At 39.5% G+C, this 24,425-nt stretch overlaps 1 long non-coding RNA gene across 3 annotated transcripts in view; it reads left to right on the top strand.

The window, feature by feature from the left end:
• Positions 1–24,425, top strand: part of LOC129397912 (uncharacterized) — a 38,458-nt gene extending 14,033 nt beyond the window's left edge. For all 3 annotated transcript variants that reach the window (XR_010112371.1, XR_010112369.1, XR_010112370.1), the window contains exon 2: positions 1–24,425. This exon is cut by the window's left edge and continues 11,609 nt beyond it. This is a non-coding gene — a long non-coding RNA (uncharacterized LOC129397912).

The raw sequence follows: 24,425 nt of genomic DNA, 5'->3' as shown, positions 1-24,425 counted from the left end.
GTGCTTTTTTTGTATTGTTTAAATTTTTAAAATTCTTCCATTAGTCTAAAATGTTTTCATGTGTGCTTTCTACTAAGAGAACTTAAGTTTTGTTTTTGACATTATAGTTTTTAATACATTTGGATTTGGATCTTATATCTTGTATGATACAGAACTCTAATTTTCACCTTTAACTACATGCATAATCATTTTTTCCACCTCCACTTATTGAATAGTTCCTAATTTTCCCATCAATATCATGTGTTTCTTCTGGCATAGCCAAAGTCCCATAAATGTGTGGGTCTGTTGTAGTTTCCTATTTAATTCAGTTAATTTGTCCAATTTGTTTTATTATGCCTTAATTACCACAGCTTCACAGTAAGTCTTTATGTCTGATAGGGCAACTTCCTCTAGTGTCTTCAGAAATTTCCTGACTTTAAAAAAAAATCCTTATTGTTCATGCTTTTTTAAAAAATTAGCTTTACATGATGCATGAAAAAGATCTGTTGGAATTTTGATTGTAATTATGTTAAACCTATAGGTCAACTAATTACAATATTGAATCTTCTTATGCACAAACATGGTATATTTCTCCATTTATTCAGGTCTTTATTTAATGTCTCCTAATGTCTTTTTGTAGTTTTTACTTAGAGATCTTGCATATTTGTTATTATATTTACTCCTAGGTACTTGGTATTCTCTAAGATTATTGAAAATGCTGTCTTCTTTTTAATTACATTTTCAGGTATTTGTCATTGGTATAAAGAAATGTATTTGACAGTAATCTTATGTTCACCTTAAATTCTCTTATTTCTAATAAATTGTACTTTTTTTGGTTTTCTACAAAAATCATATCTACAAATAAAGTTAGTTTTGTTTATTCTTCTGCATCATTTTGAATTCAGTTTATTATTTCATGTGCTATTAGAACCTTTAATTTAGTATTATTTATTTTTTGATTTGTAAATCGGAATGCTTTTATTATCTTTTCATTTAGGATGATGTTTACTGTAGGTTACTTAGATAGGCTCTATGGAAATCTCTTTTATTTTTTCTAAGACCTTTTATTATGAATTTAATGTTGAATTTTATCAAATGCTTTCTCTGCATTTATTAGAATAATTATGATTTTTCTCTATCTGTTATTATAATGGGTCAGATTTATAGATTTTTCTCATATTAAGCCTATCCTTGTATTCCTTGGCTAAATCTAACTTGGTAATGTTTACTTTTTTCATAACTTTTAGCTATTAAGTAGATACCAAATTTTCTTTCAAGGTCAAGTTTGATAGTTATAAAAAGCCAGTGATACTAAGTCATAGAAAATATACTTTATTTTACAAAAAGACTTTAACTGTAAAAAGTAAAAAAAAAAAAAAAAAAAACCTGGCTGGGCACGCTGCCTCACGCCTGTAATCCCAGCACTTTGGGAGGCCGAGGCGGGCAGATCACGAGGTCAGGGGATCGAGACCATTCTGGCTAACACGGTGAAACCCCGTCTTTACTAAAAATACAAAAAATCAGCCGGGTGTGGTGGTGGGTGCCCGTATTCCCAGCTACTCGGGAGGCTGAGGCAGGGGAATGGCGTGAACCCTGAAGGGGGCGGAGCTTGCAGTGAGCCAAGATTGCACCACTGCACTCCAGCCTGGGAGACAGAGCAAGACTCTGCCTCAAAAAAAAAAAACAAAAAAACACCCTAGAATTTTAATTACTGCCTTTACTTTTAATTCAGTGGTTTTTAGTATATTCACAGAGTTGTGTAACAATCACCATAATCAATTTTAGCATATTTTTATTACTTCAAAAAGCAACTCTGGACTCATGAGCAGTCATTCACTCCCCATCTGCTCCGAACCCCTTTGTTCCCATCCGCCCACCCAGCCCTAGGCAGCCACTAATCTACTTTCTGTCTCTACAAATTTGCCTGTTCTGGACCTTTCATATAAATGGAATCAGGCAAAAGAAAGGAGATTTCAGTGCTCAGTGTTGCCAGGTATCTCTGCCTCCAGTTTTGCAACTTCCTGGAAAGCTCATTTTGTTCAGATTGTCTGACTGCCTCTATCTGTCCTGCCTTCCATGGATAGCAGAGATTTCATCTCTTTTGTTTGCACAGCCTTGAAAGGTGCTTGATACAGAGATGCTTGGTAAATACTTGCAGAATAAATTATAAAAGTAACACATACTCATAAAAATTTTAAAGTAAAAATATGTATAGTAATAAGAAACACTTGGTGCTTATTACATATCATCCAGTGGGATAAATGCTTGTAAGTGTAGTCAGCCTTCTGTTTCCCCGGGCTCCAGATTTGTGGATTCAACCAGCTGTGGCTCTAAAATGGCATCTGTACTGAACATGTACATATTTCTTTTCTTGTCATTCCTTAAACAATACAGTATAACTATTTACATAGCATTTATACTGTATTAGGTATTATAAGTAATCTAGAGATTATTTAAAATATACTGGAGGATGTGCATAGGTTATATGCACATACTATGCCATTTTATATCAGAGACTTGAGCATCCAAGGATTTGGGTATCTGCAAATTTTGGTATTCTTGGGAGGTCCTGGAACCAATCTCTCACAGATACCAAAGGATGACTGTATTCTCCATTCCTTTTCACCAGCTGAGATAGTACTGTTATCTGCACTTAACAGATTAAGAAAGAGGTGTAATGAGTAATTTGTTTAAATTCTGTGGTTGATTGTGTTACTTTTCGACTGTATTCTGTGCTCTTCCCTACAGGAGGATTATTCATTCCTGTTTACTTGAATTCAGGCAACATCATGTAACTTGATTTAAGGAACCGATACATGAGTGGAAATTCTGTGTGGCATTTCTGAGCAGAAGTTTTATGAGGCAGCACATGCTCACTGTGTTACCTGTTCCTTCTGCCATGAGACTGGCAGATGGACATTCTCTATCAGCCAGGATATCAGAATGAAGAAATGTAGAACATAGACCAAAACACCAATGAGAAATAAGCCTTTGTTGTTTTAGGGAAAGTGTGTTACCAGAGCATAATTTAACCTATCCCAAGTGAATACATGTTCATGGAGTTAATATCTATACCTGAAAATTGAAACTCAGGTTGTCTACACCTAACTATGCCTCTGTCTTTTCCAAAGGTATAAAGTAGGAGAAACTTCCCCATGATCCTACTCTTCCAGTGTTAACTACAGTTAAAATTTAGTGTAAAATTATTTAATACTTTTTCCTATGTGTATGTCAATGTTCATTTTTTTAAAACTGGGACCACTTTTTATGACACATACTATTTTAGAGCTTCCTTTTCCTACTTAGTAATATAAAATGGACCACTGTCACAGGTTAGGTTTTCCATAAACAGACACTGAGTTTGGAATATAAGATTATTTTCAGGGATCTGTACCTTTAAAAGGAGAAGTGAAGAAGTAGGATTGGGGAGAGCAAGAAGTAGAGCTGTGATGCTGGCCCACAGATGTCTCTCTGGGGTTCGTATTGTTTGTCAGAATTATCCCATATCTTGTAGAAGTGGCCATGCTTTTCAACCCACTCCTTACTCAGTGGCCTGACGTGGGCTGCCCTGAGCAAGGTAGCTTTCTGCAGCTGAAGCAGACACTGAAGTTGCTGGCAGCTAACTCCATCTTTGCAGCTGGGCAGCAAATCCTTTCTTGAAGTGGGATCTGGACATTTATATTTGTCTAGCACAGTTCATTTTTTGCATCACTTGGAAACCCTTCTCTGTTTTCATTCCTTTTGTTCTTAATGTATATTCTCAAGCCTCTTGTCTAAAATCACTAGATAAGTTTGTTGTAAACTGTCTTAACTATAAAATGAAGAAGGTATAGTTAACTATAATATGAAGAATGCATTGGAAGTGTAAATTTTAAAGGAGTTTGCTGATTAATAACTCGTTGTAACTTTTGTTCAACGATGTTTGATGAATACTTTTTTTTTTTTTTTTTAATTTGAGGCAGAGTCTCACTCTGTTTCCCAAACTGGAATGCAGTGGCATGATCTCAGCTCACTGCAACCTCCGCCTGTTGGGCTCAGAGATCTTCCCGCCCCAGCCTCCCAAGGAGCTGGAACTACAGCCTTGTGCCACCACGCCCAGCAAATTTTTGTATTTTATTGTAGAGATGGCATTTCACCATGTTGCCCAGGCTGGTCTTGAACTACTGGACTTAAGCAATCCGCCCACCTGGGCCTCCCAAAGTGCTGAGATTACGGGCATGAGCCACTGCGCCTGGCTGACAAATACTTTTTAAAAATATCCAAGTTTCTGGATTTTATTCACCTCTACAAAAATGATTTAAGTCCTGTAGAAACATGTGCCCACAAATGACACAGTGATCTCCAGCAATGTGTTCAACAGCACGTAGAGCATAATTGAGCATAACAGACATTTTTAAATTTGTTGTCTCAAATTCCATTTAGATTTGGCTATTGATGTGAAATTAGGGACGTCATTTTTCACTAGATTACTTTCAGTGCTGGAATCCATACTTAAAAAAAAAAAAAAGAAGAAACTAAATTTAGTATATCTTTCTTTGCCACTTCAGGCTTCCAAAGGAGAAAAATTCATGGATAAGTCATTAACTGTTACAAATGCATTATGTCTTCAGTTGTGATGGTTATGATAAAACCTCTGTTTATTTTATATTGGTAATTTAGTAAAATTAGTTGATTCAAGGAGCTCTATCATAAATGGGAAGTAATAAAATGATAATAATTAAAGCAGGTTATTTTCCTCTGGTCATTTTTGCATTCTTTGTAGCTCATGAAGTAGATTTGTTGCTTTCATCTGTGTCTGCCATGTATGTTAGGCAGGAAAGAAAGGAAGTAAGAAAGATACAGCCGTGTGGGGAAAGGAGACAGAGGGAAGGAGGAGGAAAGAGAAGGAAGGAAATAAAATCAACTCTTCGTTTTCTGCACTTTCCCTGAGCAAGTTCTTTTTTATTTGTGTGTACAATGAATCTTTGCGTTTCTCCCTGCCATGCCCCCTCCCAACCCCTTTGGCTAATAGAAAGCTCTGAAAAAAATTTTGAAACTTATATCCAAATGCAGTGGATATAAATAAAGTTACTTATTTCCCCTGGCTTTTCAAAAATATGAGTGAGTGTTGGATATCAGAAAGCTACGTTACTTTAGATCGAGACCATCCTGGCTAATACGGTGAAACCCCGTCTCTACTAAAAATACAAAAAATTAGCCGGGCACGGTGTTGGGCGCCTGTAGTCCCAGCTACTCGGGAGGCTGAGGCAGGAGAATGGCATGAATCCGGGAGGTGGAGCTTGCAGTGAGCAGAGATCATGCCACTGCACTCCAACCTGGGCGAAAGAGCGAGACTCCGTCTCAAAAAAAAAAAAAAAAAAAGACAGCTACCTTACTTATTGGAAAGAGATGATCTGTGTGGTCAGTATCAGTTTCTTCACAGGAAAAAAAAAGTGGATTAGTAATAGTGTTTACTAGGCACCGTGCTTTACATTTCCTTACTTAGTTCTCAAAACAATCCTATTACATAGGTATTATCCCATTTAACAGTTGAGAAATCTCAGTCACAGAGAGTTAAGTGACTCCCCAAAGGTCACATGGCTAGTAAATTACGGAGCTCTGGATTTCATGCCCTGAACCAATGTGCTATTAAAAGCCACATACTAAGGTTAATACACAAAATACATGTTATAAGATAGGCTCCAAATTGTTTTAGAGCTTCCCAGCAGTCAAACAGAAAAAAGGAAGCATGGTTATTTTCAAGACTTAGGATACATATGATAAAAGCAAAGCAGTTACTCAGCGGAAGTGCACCTTCCTCAGAAGTTGGGCCTGGAAAAAAACTTCAGATATTTATAAAATTGATGCCATACAATGTTGTGAACACTGTGTTTCAAAACTGCCCCCCAAAATAGTATGAAGCTTTTTTTTTCACATGACAAATATATGAGAAACCATTATTATTATTATTACTGTTTTGAGACAGTGTCTTGCTCTGTCAGCCAGGCTGGAGTGCAGTGGCTCACTGTATCCTGAAACTGCTGGGCTCAAGGGATCCTCCTGCCTCAGCCTCCCAAGTAGCCAAGACTACAGGCACACACAACCATGCCTGGCTAATTTTTTTTTTATTATTTTTTGTAGAGACAAGGTCTTGGTATGTTGCCCAGGCTGGTCTCAAACTCCTGGCCTTAGGCAATCAATCTTCCTACCTCGGTCCCCCAAAGTGTTGAGATTACAGACATGAGCCATCACGCCCTGCTGAAACCATTATCTTATGATTTCTGATGTGTGACTCTTTCATTGTATGGCATGATCCAAGGATAGATTATACATCGATTCAGTGAACGCATGGACTCTATTCTTCTGAGCAGTCCTCCATGAGTATGTGTTTTGAGGCTAATCTTTTGATAAGGATAGACTAGCAAAGAATTTGATTGATTCTTTCCGTCAGGACTCTAGAGTAGAAATATTGTGTATTGTCAGTTAAAGGCAGATCTTTGAATTTTAACAAAGCCAGCAGAAGGCAGGATTCATACACTTCCAGGTATGTCTGAACAGAAGCCTGCCGGACCACAACACAGATGTGATCTTCTAAGAGTCTTTCTTGGTGTAAAATCCCATGATTCTACAGGGTTTATTCAGATCCTAGTGTCTTTTTTTTTTTTTTTTTTTTTTTTTGAGACGGAGTCTCGCTGCCGCCCAGGCTGGAGTGCGGTGGCGCGATCTCGGCTCACTGCAGGCTCTGCCCCTGGGGTTCACGCCATTCTCCTGCCTCAGCCTCCTGAGTAGCTGGGACTACAGGCGCCCGCCACCACGCCCGGCTAATTTTTTGTATTTTTAGTAGAGACGGGGTTTCACTGTGTTAGCCAGGATGGTCTCGATCTCCTGACCTCGTGATCCGCCCGCCTCGGCCTCCCAAAGTGCTGGGATTACAGGCGTGAGCCACCGCGCCTGGCTTAGATCCTAGTGTCTTAACGAGTTGATGTAAGAGTACAGTGCTATATTCTATGAGGGTGTTATTATTTGTAATGAAAATAGGGAGAATAATTACACATTCTTGCTTTCTTTGGATCAGAGCTTCTTTACTGGTAAATACTCCCCTTTTCATATTTTTGTACCAGTCATCATAATTTCAAAAATAGTATAATACTGTATTCTAAGCATAACATTTTAACTTGTGTTTATATGTGAGAAGTTTAGAAAATATAATAAGAAAAAATAAAAATCTCCCACAATCCTACTGGAGGCTATGAATCTTCTCAGTCCTATCTGTTCCTGCACACATGCCAACGAACTAAAAAGGATCAGAATATGCACACTGTTATGTAATCTACCTCATTCATGTAATAATGTATCATGGATGACTCGATGCCGTTACATATTAATAGACATAGTGCCTGCAGAGTATTATGTGGACACACTCAGGGCTGATGCTCTGCTAGTATCTTCAACGCTGCTGGAATAGCCATGCTGGTTGCTAAAATATGGAAAGACTTCCATACTGGTTAGTAAATGGTGCTGCCCTGAGCCCTCTGAATGCCTTCCCACTGGACCTCCCCCCCCATCACACTCCCCAGCAACTAAAGGGTTAACGCCTGTCCCATCTGGGGCCTCTAGGATCCTGCTATAGTAGTGTGGCCAGCCTGCTTTCTGATTGATCAGTGCCCATACCAATGGTTAAAATTTTGGATCTCATTCTTAAATGTATCATACCACATTGTTGGTAATATTTCGTGTGCTTATTAGAAAGTATTTTTCTGTTAAATACACATACGTGTGTATATTTTTAAGTCTTCCGACAGACTTCTTTGACATGTTATGTCTTCAGGAAGCCATAGGCTCTCATGGGAAATTGGTCTCTGGAATTATAACTGCATTAATGTAATAATATATATTTACTAGAACAGTGGTTTGACATATGAAAATCTCTCTCTGTCCCCCAAGCTGGAGTGCAGTGGTGCGATCTTGGCTAACTGGAACTTCCGCCTTACGGGTTCAAGCAATTCTTTGCCTCAGCCTCCCAGGTAGCTGAAATTACAGGCACACGCTACCAAGCCTGGCTGATTTTTGTATTTTTAGTAGAGATGGGGTTTCGCCATGTTGGCCAGGCTGGTCTTGAACTCCTGAGCACAAGTGATCCACCCACTTGGGTCCCCCAAAGTGCTGGGATAACAGTTGCGCACCACCACACCTGGCTAATTTTTGTATTTTTAGTAGAGATGGGTTTTTGCCATGTTCGCCAGGCTAGTCTTGAACTCCTGAGCTCAAGTGATTCACCTGCCTTGGCCTCCCAAATTGCTGGGATTACAGGCGTGAGTCACCACACCCAGCCAAAAGAGCAAGTAATTCTTGCAAATTTTTTACCCAAACCTTTAGAATGTGTTCTTTTTTTTTCTTTTTTTTTTTTTTTTGGTTTTGGGTTTTTTTCTTTTTTTCTGAGCATTTATGAAATGGCTGTGAACTTCTAACTTCTAACTTTCCAAGTTGTCTCTTTTTGGCCCTAGGAGTAGAATTTTTCTTTAATTCTCAGCTGGTGAGATCTGTTGCCACCACAGTTTAAAATAACGATTAAGTACTGAGGCCAGCCCATGCCTGATCCTTCAGTGATGTTAGGAAGGTGAATGCTTGGCTGTTTGAAAGCTTCCTTATTGTCATTTCCAGTCCATTCTCTCTGCTTCTATTCCTTTTCTCCCAAAACATTTCAGTGTTGTCAGTTCATACTCTGGCATCTTTGGAAAAAGAGATTGTTGTCTTTTTATGAATTTGTCCAAATTTTAGTTGTTTCTGGTTAAGTTTAGACCAAGAGGGATCCATATCCCTACAGGATTACCCCTATTTCAACCAGTAGATGAGGAATATCCAGCTTTAATTTGTCAGAGCAAAAATCCATTAATGTTTTCTCATTACTCATAAAAAAAATCCAACTCCTTACTGTGGCCTATAAACCTCTCCATGATTGGCCATCCTTAATTTATCTCTTTTAGTCTTGAAGTTTCAGGCACACCTCCTTTTCTTTTATTGAAATTCTCAAAGCCAGGTGCAGTGGCTCACCTGAGTTTATTCAAGGCTAATCCGTAATTAGGGAAATAAAGGTTACAGCTGCCTGTTAGTGACTCAGGTCGTATAATCACATTCCTTTAAGGCTCAAAATAACGTTCCAGTAGCTTTGATTTTGAATTACTTATTTTCACAAGTTCTATAAAATTACAGAGTTCTCATCTATTTTTGTTGGCAGCTGTTTGCCTAGCAGTTGAAAGTGCTTAGCACATGATAGGATATGATAAACATTTGTTTAATTTATTTCAATATTGTCAGTCCATATTCCAGCTTCTTTGGCAGAGGAGACTGTTGTTTTTATATGAATTTATCCAAATTTTAGTTGTTTCCAGCTAAGTTTAGACCAAGAGCCCCCACAGAATTACTTCCATGTCAACTAGTAGAGGAAGAGCTTTAATTTAGGATTTCAATGCCACACCACAATTACCTAAAGTGACTGAATTGAGCTACTGAATAATAGTCCTTCTAGAGAAAATTTTAGACACACATTTCATTTCTGTTATTGCTGACAAGTGTTTTATTTTATAGAATAAAAGGCATCTTGCCTGGGATAAAATTTCGAAAGGCTGTGTTTTTGTAGCACTTTCTTTTTTGGAAGGATCTCTTTTTAGCTACTCTGTGTCATGGTGATGTTGAGTTCTCTGTTGGAAGCTAGAGTTCCTGGGTTTTTTGATGTTTTGTTTCTAGGCTTTTGGGTTTTGTTTAAGATTTGTGTTTTTGGAAGGAACATTTCCATGGTTATGCCCATTCCTTCTACCATCCTTGAAAAAACGAGCCAGTAGAGTAATCTGATTCCTGGATTACTACTACACAGATGTCTTTTGTATCTGCCTACACATGAAACTGCTAGGCAAGTTCCATTTCCATGCATTTACTTCCTTCAGTGCTTTTTAAAAATGAAGCACTTTTAAGATTAGGAATGAAAGACTTGGATTGGCAAGTTAAACAGGGATTGGCCTACATTATGTTAATAGTCTAAACTCAATGTAGGATTAATTTAGAGGTACAGTGTATGAAGGGAGAGACTGTTTTGGGAACAAAACTAAATCAAAGCTTTGAGCAGAATTTGCACACACGTGAGTAATACTATATGCAGAAAGACTGCTGTACTTAAAAATAGTTTTCAGGTTTTTAAATATAAAGTTTCATGTTGGAATAGTAAAATAAAACATATGAACTTTTACTGACATGGAGCAGTAAAATTAACTTTTCCTTGGAACAGCTTGCATGCTCATCGCTGCTCCACACAAACCTAGGGTAAAGATGCCCATGATCTAGCAGTTTTCTTCTATGAACATTGCAGAGCATTTGCACAGACATGCTTGAATTTACACTCATGAGTCAATTTCAATTAAGAAGAGGGAGTAAGAGAGGGACCTCCTTCTCAGGGTTAAGGAAGGCCTAAATTATGAAAAAGTAGTGCAGCTTTTTTCTTAAGTTAAAGTAACGGTAAATTTACACCACATTTCTCTATGAATCCAATATATGAAAAGTTTAATTTGCATATTAACTATTGCTGTGCAGACAGCTTGTCAAGTGATGATTTTGACAGCCTGGTGTCTGTCTCCATTCTGCTGGAACATCAGACGCCATTTCTCTTCCTCCTGAGAAAACCACCTCTCATACTTTGGTATCCCTCTAAAGTGTTTCAATTGTAAATTACTACTAATATATAATTACTATTCATTTATAGAAGCTTCTAGCTTAAACATAAAAATATACTAAAAGTGAAACAACCATAATCTTAACCTCTAGACATAGATTATTTTTCTATGAACACATTAACATATATGTCATAGTTACTATTGTTTTTTACAATAAAAGGCTCATACTATACATACATACAACTTGTTTTGGTATATATTTTGAATCTTCATAATAGCATTTGTAGATATGCTTTATTTTTTGTAGTTTTGTTTTTTTCTTTAGCCATCCTTGCAAATACTATGTATTTTGCTTCCTTAAATCAGTATTTCAGTAGGAAAAATTCTTAGAAATTAAACTGTGAGGGCAAGCAATTGTGAACATTTACATTTTAATAAGTACCAACAAATTACCTTAAAACGTATACCGATGGATACGCTTAGTAAAATGTAAGAGAGTGATTCGCTACATTCTTACTAGCTCAGGCATTATCAATTTTTTTTTAATTTTAAATTACTGCCTAAGAAATACAGTCATATATCTTGTTCTTTTATTTTAAATTTCTATTTGAGAAGTTATGCACTTTTTTTTGTTTGTTTTTTGAGACAGAGTCTTACTCTGTCATCCAGGCTGGAGTGCAGTGGCACAATCTCAGCTCACTGCAACCTCTACCTCTCAGGTTCAGGTGATTCTCGTGCCTCAGCCTCCCGAGTAGCTGGGATTACAGGCGCCTGCCACCACGCCTGGCTAAGTTTTGTATTTTCAGTAGAGATGGGGTTTCACCATGTTGGACCAGCTGGTTTGGAATTCCTGACCTCAGGTGATCCCCCCACTCAGCCTCCCAAAGTGTTGGGATTGCAGGTGTGAGCCACCATGCCCAGCCAGTTACGCACTTTTTAATGTGATTATTAATCACCATTATTTCTACTTATTCAAGCTGACTGTTCACATATTTTACCCTTTTTAAAGCATGCATTTTAAATAAATTGATAATAAATGTTTTTGTCAAATATTGCATGTCTTCTCCCCTACATTTATTGAATGCTTACTACATACTAGGCTCTGTGCTAAATACTTTACATACATTATTCCATTTAATCCTCACATTAATTTTGGGGAATGTGTTATTTTCATGTTCACACAAGGAAAATGGGTTCAGAGAGGTTAAGGAATTTGCCCAAATTTACAGTTAGTTTATTTTTATTTTGAGACAGGGTATGTCTCTGTCACCCAGGCTGGAGTGCAGTGGCACGATCCCAGCTCAGTGCAAACTCCGCCTCCTAGGTTCAAGCAATTCTCGTGCCTCAGCCTCCTGAGTGGATGGGACTGTAGGTGCCTGCCACCATACCCAGCTAATTTTTTGTAGAGGCAGGGTTTCACCATGTTGCCCAGGCCTGGTCTTGAATTCCTGAGCTCAAGTGATCTGCCCGCCTCAGCCTCCCAAAGTGCTGGGATTACAGCCACGAGGCACTGTGCCCGCTCCACAGTTTTAGAAGTGGCATTCAAACAGAGCTCAATCGCAATAAAAGGCACACCACAAACTATGATAATCCCCCACCTCTTAGATTGTCTTTTATCTCTTAACTTTGTGGAGGGTTTTTGCTTTGATTTTGTTATGTTATAATGAAGTTTTAAATTGTTAAGTTTTAAATTGTTAATCATTCCATATGGTGTCTAGGTTTTCCGCCATGATTATAAAGCCTTTCCCTAGTCCCACGTGATACAATTTTCTTTCTTATAATACTTTTATATTTCATTTCTTTTTAAGTCTTTGGTATATCTGACAGCAATTTATGTATGATTCAGATGTATATTTTTTTCCCCCAAGGTCCCAACACCTTTACTGAATAATCTTTTCCCCATAATTTGAGATGACACCTTTATCATACACTTATATGCCCTGTATATTTGAGTCTATATCTGGACTCCCTTCTGGTATAAAGAAGTGCAGTTGACTTTTGTATAACGACCTTATACCTGTCCACCTTGTTAAACCCTCTTACTATTTCTAATATCATGTCTACAGATTCTGATTTTCTGTTAAAATGGTTAATAATTCTGTCTCTCTCTCTCTCTCTTTTTTTTTTTTTTTTGACATGGAATTTTGCTCTTATTGCCCAGGCTGGAGTGCAGTGGTACAGTCTTGGCTCACTGCAACCTCTGCCTCCTGGGCTCAAGTGGTTCTCCTGCCTCAGCCTCCCAAGTAGCTGGGATTACAGGTGCCTGCCACTACACCTGGCTAATTTTTGTATTTTTAGTAGAGACGAGGTTTCACCATGTTGGCCAGTCTGGTCTTGAACTCCTGAACTCAGGTGACCCGCCTGTCTCAGCCTCTCAAAGTGCTAGGATCACAGGCGTGAGCCACCGCACCTGGCCCTTAACATGGTTAATAATTCTCTGATAAAGATTGTTCTAGTCTTTTTCAATCCTTTCTCATCCTTTTGATTCAATTTATTTTTCTTCTGTGCTATTTTTCTTCTGTCCTTCAAGTCTATGTTGTTTATTTTTTGATTTCTAAAAATAAAACCAAGAATACCAGAAAACCCTAAGGCTGAAGTAACTGAAAACCAAACTCAAAAATTGATCTGTAGGGTTGTTCAGTTACTCTGTCGGTTAGTCACCAGGTCGTGTAAGTGCAAGTCCTAATCAGGAAAAACCAAGACTTTGTGAATTAGGATGGGGACACTCCAGAGGATTCGGAGACCTCCTTTACTCCATGGAGTACTCTGAACTCAATGCCTTGAGCCTCCTCTGCTTGTCAAAGCCTTTCCTTCCTCTTAATCCTCCCGAGGGTGTTTTCCTCCTGACACCAAATGTGTGATGTCCGTTCTAACACCAGCCATTTCTCCAGTTCTCTAGACATCAACCGGATGTCCAATAATTCAATTAAATTCTGATACTGTCTGCCTGCGTTAGCATCCACCCCTACAAGTTAAAGGCTCAGTCCCACAATACTTTCCTACTTCAGATGTCAGCTGTAAATGGGGTGCCCAGGTGATCCACATTTCTGCCCAGGTGACTACAAATTTGGGGGTTCCCATGGCCCCTTCCCCTCAGTTTCTATAATTTGCTAGAATGCCTCACAGAACTCAGGAAAGCCCTAAAGCACTGATTATTCTCATCTTATTATAAAAGATAACAGCTCAGGCCTGGCACGGTGGCTCACACCTATAGTCTCAGTAACTTGGGAGGTTGAGGTGGGAGTATTAGAGCAGGTAGTTAGTCAGACCTGAGCAGGGCAGAAGAGGGTCCTTCCACCACCAGGAATGTTAGGCAACCATCAGGTGATGGTCAGGTGGTTGTTAACTGTCTCTTTAAAATAATAATTGGTTGCAGCCAGTGCTAGGGAAAGGCAGTCTCCCAACAGATAGAAAACACCTGAAACTGGTGACGAGCAGCTTCCCAATACGATCTCAGGAGTTGGGTGAGTGGGCTCAAGCATGTGCACTCAAAGGCAAAATGGCAGAGTTTAACGGGTATATGACCTTCCTCTAGGAACATTCAACTTGTAGGAAAGAACGCCTCAATGTGCATTTGTTCAACTTCAGTAAACACACTGTGCATTGGCCCCCTCCTAAGTGCTGGCAGGCCACCGCACATGCAGAATACCAGCATATGAAACCCCAAGTCAGAGGTCAAACTGGGCACTTGAACTCCTTAAGACTCCTGCTTGGCTATCTTCCAAGTGTACCTTACATTCTTTCATTCCTGCTTTAAAACTTTTTAATAAACTTTCACGCTTGCTCTAAAACTTACCTCCATCTCTCTCTCTGCCTTATGCTCTTCAGTCGAACGAATTCTTTCTTCTGAGGAGGCAAGAATTGAGGTTGCTGCAAATCGTGGATTTGCCACTGCTAACAGGAGGATTACTTGAGCCCAGGAGTTTGCGTCTCCAGTGAGCTATGATGTTATCACTGCACTCCAGCCTGGGCAACAGAGTAGGACCCTGTCTCAAAAAAAAAAAAAAAAAGATACTGCTGAGGAACTGCCAAATGGAAAAAATGCAGAAGAGAAGGTATAGGGAGAGGGGCAGAGAGCTTTTACGCCCTCTGTGGGTGCACCAGCCCTCAGTACCTCCATGTTTTCAACCCGGAAGTTCTCCAAACCCTGTTCTTTAGGAGTTTTTTTGGAGGAGTTATTGTGTGGACTTGGATCGATTAAGTTATTGGCCATTGGTGATTAACTCAACCTTCCGTCCCAAGAGATTGGGAGTGGGGCTAGAAGTTCCAGCCTCTAAAGATGCCTAGGTCTTTTATCAATCCACCCTCATCCTGAGGCCATCCAGGCAACCCCAGGCACCAGTCAGCTCATTATCATACAGAAGATAATCTTATCACACGGGAGATTCCAAGGGTTTTAGAAGCCATGTACCTGGAACTGGCACAAAGACCAAATATGTTTTATTGTGCTTTACCTCTCGTTTAAAAACATGTAACTCCTTGTTATGGGTTGAATTGTGTCCCCTGTTTCACGAATTTCATATGTTGGAGTCTTGACCCCCAGCACCTCAGAATTGTTGATGAAAAGAGTCAAACTCTGTAAAATATTTGAAGAGATTTATTCTGAGCCAAATATGAGTGACCAATGCCCGTGACACAGCCCTCACGAGATCCTGAGAACATGTGCCCAAGGTGGTTGGGGAATAGCCTAGTTTTATACATTTTAGGGAGACATGAGACATCAATCAAATACATGTAAGATATACATTGATTTGGTCTGGAAAGGTGGCACAACTCAAAGATGGAGGGTGAGGGGCAGTTCCAGGTCATAGGTAGATTTTAAAATTTTGTGATAGGCAATTGGTTAAAAGAGTTATCAATAGAATGTCTGGGTTTCGATAGGGGTTGTGGAGACCAACTTTTAAATTATGCAAATGAAGCCTCCAGATAGCATGCCTCAGAGAGAATAGACTAAATGTTTCTTATTAGACATAAGGTCTGTGTTGATGTTAAATGCTGGTTGGCTCTTTCTGAATTCCGTAAGTGGGGATGGTATAACGAGCCATGTCTGACCCCCCCATTTCCGTCATGGCCTGAACCAGTTTTTCAGGTTAACTTTGGAATGCTCTGGCAGAGAGGAGGAGTCCATTCAGATGGCTGAGGGATCTTAGGATTTTATTTTTGGTTTACAGAATATAGCCTTATTTAGGGATAAGGTCTGTAAAGAGGGAATCAAGTTAAAATGAGTTCATTATGTAACTGAGTACTCTCATTTTTCAGTTTATTTTTTAATTATTTTCTCCTCTTTTCTCCTCTCCCCTTTCCCCCGGCTTATGCCCCCAAAGCATGCCTGCCTCAGAACCTTCACCCTCTAGGAGGGGTTGCCTTGGAACTCCCACCCACCAGGAGGGCATGTCAAAAGCACGCCCACTTGGCCACTTTTATAACTTCTGCCCGGGAAGGCACCAACTCAGCTACCCAGTAGTTAAGGCACTGGGCCAGCAGGGGGACCCCTCGCCCTTGCTCACTCCTTCCCCGGCCTTGGATAAGTGCCCACTTTCTGCTCTGGGAGCAAAACGGCACATGTAAAAGGCAGGACTAACGTTCACGACTCTTCCCCAAGCTAGCTTCGGAAGAAACCACTTTCTTTATGCCAGACCTCGCTCTTGTTAATTGGACTACGCAGGCAGCAAGCAACTAACCCTCTGTTTGGTGACGGTTATGGATGGGCCCTAATCCGGTATGACTGCTGTGCTTACACAAAGGAGAAACTGTCCAGGCGCGGTGGCTCACGTCTGCAATCCCAGCACTTTGGGAGGCACAGGCAGGCGGATCATGAGGTCAGGAGATAAGACCATCCTGGCCAACATGGTGAAACCCTGTCTCTACTAAAAATACAAAAATTAGCTGGGCGTGGTGGCGCGTGCCTGTAGTCCCAGCTACTCGGGATGCTGAGGCAGGAGAATCGCTTGAACCAGGGAGTCAGAGCTTGCAGTGAGCCAAGATAGCGCCACTGCACTCCAGCCTGGTGACAGAACGGGACTCCGTCTCAAAAAAAAAAAAAAAAAAAAAAAAAAAAGGAGAAACTTGTACATGGAGATATGCGTAAATGTACAGGGACACAGGAAGAAAATGGCTTTCTACAAGCCAAGGACAGACGCCTGAAACGGATCCTTGCCTCACAGCCCCCAGAAAGAGCCCACCCTGCCCCAACACCTTGATCTTTGATTCCCAGCCCTCAGAACTGTGAAACAATACATTTCTGTTGTTTAAGCCACTTGGTTATGGCAGCTATAAGAAATTGATACACTTTTTTTTTTTTGAGATGGAGTCTCACTCTGTCAGCTGGGCTCTGGAGTGCAGTGGCACGATCTTGTCTCACTGCAACCTCTGCCTCCCTGGTTCAAGCAATTCTCCTGCCTCAGCCTCCCGAGTAGCTGGGATTACAGGCGCCTGCCACTACCGCCAGCTAATTTTTTGTATTTTTAGTAGAGATGGGGTTTCACCATGTTGGCCAGGCTGGTCTTGAACTCCTGATCTTATGATTCGCCCTCCTTGGCCTCCCAAAGTGCTGGGATTACAGGAGTGAGCCACTGCGCCTGGCCCTAATACACTTTTTTATATGAGGAAGTTACATTGCAAGAGCAAGTAAATATTCCTCTATACATCCCCAACCACTTCCACTGTATATAGACCAGTAGCTAGAGTTAAATCCCTGTATGCCCCAAGGGAAATTACAGATTTAACACAAGAGAAGGCTTACACATCAAAAGACTTGTAAGAATTTGATAATTTATGTCTTCTCTTCCCTGAGATAATTCTTCCAAAGCTTAGCATTCACTGGCTTTTGTTTATCATGCTCATGTCCACTGCCATTTTTTGATGTACTTAATTCATAGGTCCCTTGTTGGCCCTTTAGTCCTCATTATTCATTTGAAAGCTTCTGGACTACCATAAGGCTATCTATGAGATGTTGGTATAATGCCTTGAACATCTCTCTTATCTTACTTAGTACACTTGTATGACTTTAACTTGTATTTTCCCCACTAGGCCCTGTTTTGTGTGAGGATTCCCAGTGTCTAGCACAATGCCTGGTACATACCACGTGTTTAATACCTAGTTCTTAAAGGAAGAAGGAAGAGAGGAAGAGGAAGGAAATTCCATCCAATAAATGCTATCTAGGAACAATGTAGATTTATCTTTCTCTTTAGTTACTTAGGAGCTACATTAGTATCCTTAGAACTTGTGCTGGAGAGATTAGTGTTGGCAGTTTATTATTTCGTTACCCTTCGAAACTGCATGGGTATAACAGACTGTGGATAGTCTCACATGCTGTCTCCAAATACTTTCTCCCTAAAACTAGAGCATATCCTCTTAAACACTGGCCTTGTTCGCCACCACCATGGCCCAGAACCAGGCCCAATAATCCTGGGGAGTGTTCCTGATTAGAACTCTGGGTCAGAAAGGATAAAGATGACTTAATCTCGCAATCCCACTTTCTGCTCTGTTCTGATACTCTTGATGTACACATGTTCCTCTGCTAGGTGCTTTTCATTTTTTTGAGGGCCTTCAGTCTTCTGTTCAAGTTTGCATGGTGCTTCTAAGCCTTCTCAGTTTTGAAATTAGCATTCTACTCAGAATAGATAAATGCTGCCAACTTGCAGTTCTTTTGCTTGGCCCAGATTCCCTTATAGTTTGCAGGTAATTTTCAGGGTCTTCAGTATGAGATTATTTTCATTTCCTAGTTTCAACACAGATGGTTTTCTTCTTTACTTTTGGTTCATTTCCGTGCATTTTGGGGAAAGGAGATAGATAAATGTGCACTTTTCAGCTACCTTTCTGGACAATATTAGCATTTCCGCTTTACTTCTGAATATCCTTTGGACTCTCCTATATTGGAAAAAGAGGGTGATTTATGACTATTTTAATGGAAAACAAAAATAAATCTATAGACAAGTTGTTAGAAATATTAAGAGTTTAACAAGGTGAATATTATAACAGCTATACCTTCACCCAGCTACCCTTGCTGGGTTCTAACTCGCTGTCTCTTTCTCTTGTTGTTGTTGTTGTTTTCCCCCATGGGTGAGTTCTTTATGGCAGTCTCCACCATTTCCTCATAATCATTTTCCTTTTGATTTCTATATTCTGACATCCAGTTCCCATCATACTGCAGCAGCTGATCTCTCAAAATAAATTCATTGATTTTTTTTTTTATAATTGCAATTACATTTTTTCCCCTTTACTTTCCTTGCACACAGGACTGTATTTGATGCTGTTAATTAACCCTTCTTTAAAACTTTGTTTTTTGTTTACTTCTGTTTCTTTACTGACTGTGTACAGTAATCAGAAAAATCAGAAAAAGACCTGATTTTCTCTAAATCAGGCCTTTTTCCCTCAAGGATCTTTGTGGTTTTCCTTGAGGAGAAAACTATCTCTCTACATCTCCTTCTTAACCCAACTTCCACTCCGCTATTTTAATAGTCTATTGGATGCTACGGTGAACAATTTAAAAGACAGAAGGACTGGGTGACAAACGTGAGGGAATTTGGACTGATGTCTGCATGTCTGGCTTGAGTAACAGTAGGGACAGCAGTGCTGTTTCACATATACAAGGAACATGAGGGAGAAAAGGGCTCAAGAGGATCACTTTGATTACAACAAACAGGAACAATGGAAACCACCTGACATCAGTCCCAAACCACGAGTGACATTAGTCCAACCACTTCAAGAGAGTCTGAACTAGGTAGAAAGGCAAACTGATAGAGGCTCTCGGGAAAGGAGTAACTACTGAGAAGTCAGCAAGAGAAAAAGTAACTTGACAACACTGTTTTCAAACCATTGCAGCTACCTGAAAAGATCCCCTTTCCTGCTCTGGGAGGCTGTTCCATTTTCAGCATCAGCACTTTATCACAGAAGGCCTAAGCAGGGGAGAATGTTGCCACAGAAGCCAAAGAGGGAAAGTCTTAGTGAAGAGTCAAGAAAGAAAAGTCTTGGAGAAATACTTTTTGGTATGGCAGTGAGGAGTGTGGTGGCCTTCTTGAGAGCGCTCTCACTGCCTTGGTGATAGGGGCCATTTTGCAGTGTGTTGGCTGCAGAGAAGGCAACCTAAAGAAGGCATTCATGAAATGCAGCCTGCTTCTTGAACGAATCTGGATGAAAGGCAGGAGAATGCACGGCAGCTGGAGGAAAGCCAGGATGCAGGAGGGCATTCCTTAGGACAGTAAAGTGGACATACATGCGGGGTTAGAGAGCAACCCAGAAGCATGAAGCATGAGCCAGAGTCCAGGGTGCTTTGGAAAGATTTAGATAGGGGGTAGGGCCCATCCTTCTCTGTCATAGGAAGCAGGATGTAAATGGAGTTTCTCTGGTTGGCTGGAGGTTGAGGAAGTTTGCTTCCTATGGCTTCTATTCTCATCTACTGAAATGTGAGAAGAGGCAGTGGGAATGGAAAAGCTACCATGGGAGTGAGAGGAGAAACTCAAGATAAATGAAGGAATTTCTGCAAGCAGTGTGGAAAGCTGAACTGAGGCTGGAGCCATGCATTTGGGGTGACATCAGATCTTCAGCGGAGTGCTTTTTTTTTTTTTCCAGCTTCACTTAATAATGTGAATAAAGATGATTTGGGTATAGGAATTTGCAGGGTGGCTAATAATGGAAAACAAAGGAAAATGGGGTAATAATAGAGCCTGCCATTTCAGAGAGTGATCAAAGTGACTCACAGTGAGATCTAGACTAGAGAGGGCAGAAATGAAAGGACCAAAGAGGAGAAGATGATCTCAGTGGAGATAAAAGGTAGATGGACGAGGAAAACTAGAGAGCTAGAAGGTTGTGATTGGAGATCAGGATGATGGCATTTAAGAGCCAGAGGTGAAGTTTAAAAATAGGGATTGTGAGCTGTCCATGTTGGCACATGCCTATAGTCCCAGCTACTATGGAGGCTGGGCGGGGAGGATCACTTGAGCCCAGGTGTTTGAGGGTACAGTGAGCCATGCTCATGCCACTGCCCTCCAGCTTGGGCGATAGAGCAAGACCCCAACTCTAAAAAAAAAAAAAAGAAGGAAAAATAGGGATTGTGCAATAGAATCAAACACAGAGGTCACTGGATAATAACAAACAGTAGTTTATGAGTAGCTTTTGTGTAGCTTTGTTTTTTTGATTTTTGTTTTTTTGTTTTTTGTTTGTTTGTTTGTTTTTTGAGACAGAGTCTCACTCTGTCACCAGGCTGGAGTGCAGTGGCACGATCTTGGCTCACTGCAACCTCTGCCTCCCAGGTTCAAGTGATTCTCCTGCCTCAGCCTCCCGAGTAGCTGGGACTACAGGCACTTGCCACCACGCCCAGCTAATTTTTATATTTTTAGTAGAGATGGGGTTTCACCATGTTGGCCAGGATGGTCTCGATCTCTTGACCTCGTGATCCGCCCACCTTGGCCTCCCGAAGTGCTAGGATTACAGGTGTGAGCCACTGTGCCCAGCCTTTGTGTAGCTTTTTGAACAGCAACACAATAGTGGATAGAGCTGTAAAGAACACAAGGAGAGGAAAGGAAAATTCAAACAGCTGCGGCTTGTTGATCTTTTAATGTCTGGTTCTTGATTTTGAATCCATTGCTGTCTTTACAGGAGGGCACTAATTTCCAGTGAAGAAGTGTAGGTTGCTTTGATCGTATCTCATTCTTACAAAATGTAGACTCACAATGGCTGTTGTTTTTTTCAGTGGGCCTAATGCATATAGCTTCCAGATGTAAAGGTAAAGTACTCCAAGTGGATGATTCATTTTAAATTAGAAATTAGCTTAAAGGCTAATAAAAGTTGAAAATAAAATTTATCTCAAACCTAGTTAGGTGTTTTTTCTTTTTGGCAAGAGAAAATGGATATGAGGAAAGTATTCTTCCTGTAGTGGGAGATCAGGGGCAATATGGTGATACGATAGCCATGGCACAGATAAAGTGGTATCTAATAATTTAATTTTATCTGTTTATTTGACTGTAGGTACTTGAGCATATAGTTGTTTTGTTGTTGTTGTTGTCATTTTTTTAAGAAAAAGCATCAGTGTTCTTTTGTTTTGTTTTGTTTTGGTTTGTTTTTGAGAGAGAGAGGTCTCGCTGTGTTGCCCAGGTTGGTCTTGTACTCCTGGCTTCAAGTGGTCCTCCCACCTTGGTCTCCCAAAGTGTTGGAATTACAGGTGTGAGCCACTGCACCCAGTCAAGTTTTCCTTCTTAAGTGATAAGAGTGATACTTAGAAAGATACTCACTTGGAAGAAGAGAAATTAAAAATTTTAGCACTTTTTGGCCACCTAAAATAATTGCATGGAAGAGTGACCAAGAAAAACGCTGAAAAAAACTTTTCTTTGGGAAAATATATATTCCTTATATTCCTTAAAGCAAAAATGAATAGAGAAAAATTGGCACCCCTGTTGTGTTAGAAACTATTTGAAAAATGATGAATTGTAAATATTGTCAATTTCAATACTCTGGTTTTGATTTAAAGTTTGAAATCGAGATTTTGTGATGGAATGATTTCTTCTCTTTGTATGGTAGTGAAAGCTTGCTTATTACCACAATACTAGAAACTTGGCCATAAACAGGAATCTATGTGCCTGGGCAGAAACTACCCCATAAACACGTTGTTATTTTAAAATCTTAAAGGAGAGAGGATATCAAAGTATACTCTTTATCATTTTCTCTTAGAAAATCTGACATTGTGTTTTTGGACTAGTAAGTAGAATAGATATTTAGCAGGAAATTTATATGTAGGCCTTTGGGCTTCAAAAATACTTATCCCTGTGATCCTTTGGGCGTATCTATGATGTCATGATGTTGAGGGTGTCAGCATAGTTTATTTTGTCACATTTGTGCTTTCATGAACATAAAACCTTTAATTCGTTTTCTTTAAAAGGTACAGTAGCACCATTTTAGTTAAGCAGAACAAGTTTCAGTTCATGTGACTCAATCAATGAAGGAAAATACAACTTTTGATAAAGACACCAGTGAGCATTTTATTGATTAATGGGATGCATTATTTAGCTTTATGCTTGCAGACAGGCTCAAGATTAGATCTTAGTACATTGGGAAAAACTTCAGGTACACAACATGTCCTAACTTTTGTTGTGTTGACATTCAAGCTAGAGTTTAATACTCCTCTGATGAAGGTATTAAATAATGTAGGTTTCTAAGCTGTATGCAACTAAAGCATATTTGCTTCATGACCAACATCTATATGCTGTGATGTTATCCAGTGAGTGAAACACAGGTCAACTGTACACGAAGCCTTTTTTTGTATTCCTATTTTGTCTTCTCCATCTTTCCTTTCTTAATATAGCATATTTTTTTCACTCTCAGGAAAGAACATTTATGCAGGGCTTGCTTACCCCAACAAAGCATAGCACAGGCGGGGCTGACACAAAATTAACGGGAGAAGTTTGAAAAAAGAGAACTGCTGGGATTAAGTGTTCAGTGATTTACTTGTTGTATTAGTCCATTCTCACGCTGCTGAGAAGACATACCCGAGACTGGGCAATTTACAAAACAAAGAGGTTTATTGAACTTACAATTCCACATGGCTGAGGAGGCCTCACAATCATAGCGGAAGACAAAGAGGAGCAAGTCACATCGTACGTGGATGGCAGGAGGCAAAAAGAGAGCCTCTGCAGAGAAACCCCCATTTTTAAAACCATCAGATCTCATGAGACTCATTCACTATTAGGAGAACAGCACAGGAAAGACCCACCCCCATAATTAAATCACCTCCCACCGGGTTCCTCCCACAGACATGTGGGAATCATGGGAGTTACAATTCAAGATGAGATTTGGGTGGGGACACAGCCAAACCATGTCACTTGTTGAATGCACTTGGATTGTACGGAGTGGGGCTGAGCTGCTGATGTGTGTGCTTCATCCACTTTGGGGCAATTTTCTTATTGTATAAACTGAATCATGCGCCTATCCTCATTTGGCTTCACGTTAGAACCAAAAGATGAGAGATATGTGCCCTTTAAATGGGCTTTTAGTCACATTTTATAACATAATAAATCTAATTTTCAATGAATATACCAACGTATATATCTAGAATAAGCCATTTGCTCAGGAAAACATATGTCAACATACTTATATGCAGTAAACGCCAACTGAAGCTTAACTTTTTCTAACAATTCTGAAGTCTCAGAACATTTACTACCTCTTTTTAGGAATTGCTTCCAGAGCCATAAGCACATTTTTATAAATATTGCCAACAGTGATATAATATCTTCATCCATTAACATTAAATTGAATTTTTTGCAAATGATCAAAAGGTCATTCCGAGTAAATTCTGTTGTATAGTGCAGATGATCAAGCTGAGTATTTGCCATGTTTTTATTTTAGAAAAGAGATGTTGCTATAACATAAGTAAATAGATTCTCGTATGTGGCAGATAAATTTACTTGTAATCTGCTCTAGAGTGAAATTATTTTTTACATATAAGCATTGTCATCATTCTAAGGATTATTGAATAATGAATATAAAATGTTCTTGTGTATTTGTGTATGTGTATATAATTTTTTGAAAGTTTCTTTATCCTATTGACCCTTCTCATAAACAGTAGCATATATATATTATATGTAGTAGAATTTATATAGGAACATTGTCTTTTTCCCAGTAATGCTGATTCTAAACTAGATTATGTAAATTTCATGTAACATGACATTAAGAATAGTGGGGTGCTAAAGATATTTAGAAATGATTTTCAAAATTGTTGTATTTCTAACATAGAAGGATATTGTCATTTTAAAATAATGTAAAGAAAAAATGCCCCAAACTATCTCTTTAATAAAGTTTTTTTTTTTAAATAAAAAA

The sequence above is a fragment of the Pan paniscus genome, chromosome 5 (genome assembly GCF_029289425.2).
Source record: "Pan paniscus chromosome 5, NHGRI_mPanPan1-v2.0_pri, whole genome shotgun sequence".
Taxonomy (NCBI): Eukaryota; Metazoa; Chordata; class Mammalia; order Primates; family Hominidae; genus Pan; species Pan paniscus.
This window is presented reverse-complemented; position numbering and strand designations above follow the sequence as displayed.